Genomic DNA, 6,927 nt, shown 5'->3' with positions numbered 1-6,927 from the left:
GTAGGGAAATAGTCTTTGATTCACTAAGATGTGTGAGCCTTATGCAAATTAGAAAAAAAAAATTAATTGCTTTAAGGGGTTAATCAGCATGTACCATAGTAGAGGCTGGTTTTTGGAGTTAAATTCTGTAATGCTTCCTGATCTTCGAAAGAACTGGAGTGGGGAGGAATAGAAGGAACTGGAAAATGGGAAATGTTCCTAAGTGAAGGAAAACAATGTTAAGTACAAGGTTTGAGAGGAAAGAAGCAGAAGCTGACCATTACTGAAGTATTTTTAGTGTGACTTGATTGGTGTGCTGGTGGAGTTGGCAGCTCAAGGCTCTTTCATCATGACTTTTTTCTTGAATGATTAAAAGAAGTCGTGTTTTGGATTAAAGTAGCACAGAAACTTTTTCTTCCCCTGAAGAATAAGAATGAGATACTAACTTTTTTTCCCTAAATTAACTCACAGTTAAACATTCTCAAGTCTCTCTCCCTCTCCCTGGAAGCCTTCGTACAAATCAGAATAATACCTTGTAAAGGAAATTTGATGGAGTAGCATTTCTTAATATCTAGTCTTTCCATACTACTGAAATACTGGCAGGTAGGATGTGTACTTTGAAGAGCAGTGATGGCCCTTACATTCCTCAACCAGGCACACCTAATAAAAGCCTAGCAGACTGCATCCTACAGCGCAGGTAAGAACCCTGTGGAAGTCTCAATGGACAGGGGGAATAAGACAGTTGGTTTCCTCATTGTCTCAAATTTATCACCTTAAGTAGTCTAAAATGGTCTAAATGGGCATAATGTTGCTATGAGCTAGCTATCTCAAGATAATAAGCTGAGTGATACAATGGAAAGCTTGATGCTATCAGGAAAGTTACTGGTACCTAAAGAAATAAAACACACACTCTCTGCTGTGATAGAATTGTAGCTGAGATGCATCTCCTGCACCTTTGCAAATTATTAAAATGGGATTACTTTTGAGTACACAGAGGAAGTCTACATGTGATGGCTATAATGGCACACAACTTGTGAGCCGATTCCAACGCCCTAAACCAGGAAGGCAGCCATCACACCCCTGCTGCATCTTTACAGTGGCAGACACTCTTCATCTTGTCCAAAGTTTTAATATTGTTGTAAAATAAAGAGGGGGAGAAGGTAGCTCTGCTCTCATGTATTATCCTGAAGTCTTGAAAGCTACTTATTCTCTTCTTCTCATGGCCAATTCAACCTAATTGTGCACACGACATAGGAGCACTAATTTCCCAAATATGTGAGTGTTCTCACTACACACAGTGGAAGTGCATACATGCTTTCATCTGAGCATGTTGAAATGCTTCCTTAAGACAGAAAACTTGGCATTTGGCTATGTGTTCTTACTACAGGACCAGGATTTTAAAATGTAAGGCAGAAGCTCCCAAGAGTACATAGTCATAGTGTAAATTCATGAGAGGTGCGAACACAGGAAGAGACCTGTGTAAGATGGCAGCAACCTTTTTTTTCTTCCTTGGAAACAGCTGAGTAGCCCCTTGCACGACATGACTTGTTGACAGTGCAGTTGACTTCCTAATACAGCCTGTGTGTCTTTTGCATGGAAGATATAGATGGTTCAGAGTTTGTACTGAATGTTACGTGACTGAAATAGTTACATTAAAAACTTACCTTCTTCCATATACTAACGTGCTATGCCAAGAAATATTCCTACCAAACATAGTTTCGGTTGGTTTAATTATAGTTCACATTTTCCTAAAGACAGCTTGCTTAAAATTTCTGCTTTGTAGCAGCAAAAATTAAAGTAGCACTGCTGTTGGGTCAGTGTCTCAGAGTAGAGCTTTTGATTTTTTTAAGTGTAGACCTGAAAAACTAGATATTATGTGGTTTTGCTAAGCTCATCTATTCTCCATGGGTAAATTTGAGCCAGATCTAACTTTTTGTTGCATTAGCAAGTCTTACGTCAGATATGAATTCTTAATGTATTCAATTTCTTTGTTTATTGCAACAGTAAGAACTGTAAGTGTTCTTACATGACTCTTTAACTACCGTGTTGTGGCATGGACATTGTTTGCCATTAAGTCACTTGATTAATATCAGCTGGATAGGAATGATGGAACTTAATGGAATTAGAGTATTATTTTTATATACTGTTTTTTTATAAGATATGTGCAGTATTATGTAAATATTCCTTCAGAGTACATTGTGTTCTAATTGCTTCCATATAGTCAGGAAAAATTAATTCCAAGGCTTGGTTATTTATCATTAGATGATTTTTTTTTTTTTATGCGGTGCATACCAAATTATTTGGTACTTTGAAGGTTTTTCTAAAGTGTGAATACATGAGTGACAGCCACGCTGCCAGGGCAGGCTCTAGTGTGCCTTGACTTCAGTCTGAACTTTAGGGAAAAAAATTGTATGCAGTGGCAGACAAACCATGGCATGAACCAGAAATGTACCACGCGCTTTCACTTATCTAAGGTAATGCAGCCCTCAACTTCCAGATTGGAAACAGCCTTTTCCAAGAGAAGTTTCATGTTCATTTTAGGTGAAACATTCTTTGCCAAACAGGGCTTAAGTTCTAATTCAAGTAAAATCAAGAGGAGTTTCCTTAAGGCATCAGTGTCTGTTAGTTGTCTATGAAATTTGAAGATATTTCTGATTTTTACTAATTTTCTACTGACGGAGACAGCTTGATTGTAACTACTAGGCCTTTTCTTTCCCAGCAGGTTTTCTGGTACTGTTTCCTCTTGAAAGTATATAAGCAGAAAATTAATTCATTTGGGAGTGAAACAATATTTAGGTAAACTGGTACTCTTCTTAATGTTTTTTCAAAGTCAAATTTTAAGATTGCTTATTGCATGAATGGATTTGGACAAGACAAACGAACAAAAATGAACTCAAGCAGGAAAGAAACGGGAGTTTCAAAGTAGGCTAGAGAATGTTCCCTGTGGCAAAACTGGGCACTGAAGTCCATATCCAACTTTAACATCTTTCCCCCTTTTTTGTTATATAGAGACTTCAGAGGAAAGGCTATGCAAATGCCCAGTTACTTGTACACTGCTTAGTGGTCTAAAGACCCAAATAGGAACTGTTCCACATATAAGATTTTTCCAGACCAGGCCCTTCTAGTTACTCATCACTATCTTTTTTTTCACAAGTCATGGCCACATCACTTTTACTCTCCAGCCTGTTCTGTTCTCCTCTTGCTAGCAAAAGGCTAAGCTGCCTTCACCATCAGGCCCTAAAGACTTAACAACCCTGAAGGTCTTCTGGGACACCACCCATTGCCACCTCCAGCAGCCTTCTGTCTTAGCTTCCAGTTTCTTCTGTCAGCTTTCCACTGGGCAGTAACACTTTGACACAACAACAGCTTTTGTGGTGCACCCACATTTTAGACCAACACAATGTAGGCTGGATACAATGCCACACGAAATCACAGTGCCAACAACAGTATGCAGTCTTTAAAGCGGCGTTTTACAGGCACAGAGGGAAAGGAGGTCACCAGTGACGTTTGCCATGCTGATGACTACAAACAAAAGTTTTCTGTGGGATTGTTTAGGTCCAGTTTGCCATACAAAGCATAAGGTTGAGGTTAAATTGTAAAACTGTAGGATGTCTATTTCTTCTAGCATTCTGTCACATTCAGCAGTTCATTAATCTCATTCACCTCTGGACTTTGGAATGGAATGAGATAAGAAATGCAAACTTACCCAAATACCGCTGTATAAATCCCTTCTTTCACTCCCAGTGTGATTTCTCCTGTCAAATGCTTCTGTTGCCTGTCCCTCTGACCTTGCTTCAGTATAGCATAGCCTCCAGCCCACCTGTTTGTCCTCCTTTCTTCCGTTCTCTCTGCTTGAGCATTTCATTCTAACAATCCTTTTAAAGTTTCTTTTTTTTCTTATCCTTCTATCCAGCTATGCCATCCTGCCAAGCTGCCCAGAAAAAAAAAAAACAAACCCCAAAACCACTACTTTTTTTTAAGCTAAATTGCCACTAGTAAATTATTCTTATACAGAATTTCCCACCTCTGCTACTGTTTACAGACAAGTGTGTTTAAGTGTGTCTGTGATCTACTTGTGTTTTAAATGAAAATACGATTATGTGGTCAAAATGTTGCAGTGTAATATTGAAACTATGGTGAAAAGCCCTGCTTTGATTTCTGTATGTAGGTAGCAATGTAAGACTATCATCTGTTCACAAGATCAGTTATGCTTGTATATATGTACCTATAGTTTTAATTCATTTGTGCTGGCAAAATTCTTCCTGTCACTGGCATAGTTTATTCCACGCCTGCCTCATATGCATGCTGCTCCAAATGAAATTAGGTCTTCTAGCGACATTGCAGTTTTGCCAAAATAACTGTCCACAATAGGAGCATTTGCCAACTATAGCAATCACAAATGACATCATCTTGGGCCTGTGACTGTCAGTTATTCAGCCAAAGCTAGTACCATAGGTTGGATCTAAAGACTTTTTTTGTTTATTTGTTAGTTTACTTTAAAAAAAAAAAATTACAAATAGCCAAGCAAATAACCCAATAAATTAGTTTTTGTAGTCAAGGGGAAAAAAAAAAATCCAGCAAACTTGGCATAACTGTTTTTCACTATTGGTTTAAAAGTATACCACATAGAGCTGTGCAGAGGGCTAGATATTAAATCATAATAGGATAATGCAGGTACCCAGTGATATGTTGATCCCAGAACAAAACAATTTTGTGTGTTACAGAATCATTCAAAACCTACGTACTGCATGCTACATTACAATGTGATGAATGTTTTTCTTTGGGAAGGTAAATGTGACAATCATAAAATACTGCAAAAATGTGCTCCACACTGTTACGGGTTACGTTAGCAAGAACAGTATTTTAGGGACTTGGTTTAGCAGTGGGCTTGGTAGAGTTGGGTTAATGGGTTGGACTTGATGATCTTGAAGGTCTTTTTCAATCTAAATGATTGTATGAAAACATCATTGGATTATCAAGAGAGGGAAAAAGAGTTCCCACATTGGTAAAAAATGCTATAAATACCTTTTTATTTGAAAATAAGTATTGTTTTTAGTGGCTTCATTTCTCACCTTGGAAAGTGTCTTTTATTATATCTCTGACATCTCTCTGATAGTCTTTGGAAGCAAATCCCTTGTAAGTCAGCAGTTGAAAAAGTAAATCAAGAGTAGTGGAATCAAGTTTTAGTTCTGCTTTTACTGGTTTTGGCAAAACATTTAATCTGATCAAAAATCCTGACTAACCTTCTTCAGGGCTGTAACGGGCCAGATAAGATATAACTGGGACATTTTGAAATATACTAAGGATTTCATTGGTTTTACTTTCTTTTTAAAGGATGAGTGAAATCTGGAGTTTCAACATTGCAGGCAGTTCCAGCATTGTGACCAAACCTAGAGTTAAAAATAAGATTTCAATTATCTGCAGAACAAAAACTGAAAAAATGACAACTTGTTAATGGGTTGGAATTTTACTTAACATTCACAATGTTACATTAACTGAAATATTTGACATTTAAAAATTTGAATATTTCTTTTTAGTTTGTTGGAGCAGGATAGTTCAGGATTAAATTGTGCTTCTCCACTGTGGCGCATTACGGTACGCACACTGCAATGAGGGAAATTTGTGACCTACTCTATCTGATACACTTCATGGGAATGTCTCAACACTACTTCTTTCATAGGTGGAGTTTGACTTCAGGAGTCATTTAAAAGTAATTTTTAGCCATCTTCAGGTGGATAGGTAGACTCTGAAAGGAGTTTACTGTGTAAATAAGTTTGTTTTGTTATAGCCATAGTAAATGACTGAAGGGTAAAAGAAGCTTGGAAATTTTATTAGCATCTTTATCCTAATGTGCTAGTATATACATTTGGGAGAAGTTCATTTCACAGACATAAGCAAAGCCACATGTGCAGTGCTACAGGTTTATGACCTCAACATAAATTATATACAACACAGTGAATAATTTAGAAAAAAATAAAATAATGCATCCTGAGGCAATAATATGAAAAGCATTAAGCTTGAAAAATATATATTAATGTAAAGGCAACTGGTGAAGTAAGCTATTAATACACATAGCTATACTATATAGCTAAATGATTCCTTCATGTCTTGAGATACAGACACTATAGGTATCTCTGTAAGAAGTACATAGGCAGCTAAGTACTACTAAAGCTGTAGTTACATGGCCAATTTCATTTAGCATTGTCTGAGCTGCTGCCAAAAGAGTAGCTCTTTCTTCCACCTTTCCAATGCCTCTGCTTGCCCTGGCACTCATCTCCGCCCTCGCACTGGTGCTAGGGTTCCCATGATGTAGCTGCATCTGATCTCACTGATACCTAACTTGGCAAAAGAAAACAGTAGTTAGTTTCCCAGCTGGAAATTCCATGATTCATCAAAACTGGGTAAGCACCAAGAGCAGAGAAGAGCAGAATTTCCCCTTTCAATGGCAGTCCTTGTGGGCTCCATTAAAGTGTCTGTATAACCCTAGAGACCAAAGTACTTCTTCAAAGTTACAATAAAATTTGATAGACTTCAGTAGAAAATAAACAAAACGGATAGATCCATGAGTATACTGTTACATCCCTACCAGTGCCACCACACATCTATGGTGCATATAACACTTCTGTAGCTTGAGCAAAACCACTTTCAGCCCAAATAGAATGTTTGTTAGTCTTCATCAGATGTGTCAAAAATGCATCCATTATTCTGTACCCCTATCATTTTGATTCAAAACAGGCAGTAAAATCACTTAAGTGAAAGGGAATTTAATGCTAAATGCATAAAATACATCTGTAATTTTTGCTGTGAGCATTACATAGCTTTAGTAAAAACACACAAAGGAAGTTAGTTGCTACATTTCAGTTACTAATGGCCAAGAAAAAAAATTGAAAGTTAGGAAACCTTACACTTCAGCAATACAGAAGAGAAAGTTACCGTCTTCCAACTCAG

The 6,927-nt window shown here is 37.4% G+C and overlaps 1 protein-coding gene across 1 annotated transcript in view; it reads left to right on the top strand.

Moving 5' to 3' along the window:
• LOC103779974 (B-cell linker protein-like) overlaps window positions 1–6,927 on the top strand; it is a gene marked incomplete at its 3' end in the record, with an annotated part of 32,124 nt that overhangs the window by 354 nt on the left and 24,843 nt on the right. The window lies entirely within an intron of this gene.

Source organism: Merops nubicus, unplaced genomic scaffold (genome assembly GCF_000691845.1).
Source record: "Merops nubicus isolate BGI_N331 unplaced genomic scaffold, ASM69184v1 scaffold7569, whole genome shotgun sequence".
Taxonomy (NCBI): Eukaryota; Metazoa; Chordata; class Aves; order Coraciiformes; family Meropidae; genus Merops; species Merops nubicus.
Note: the sequence above shows the minus strand (reverse complement) of the source record. Positions and strands in the feature narration are given on the sequence as shown.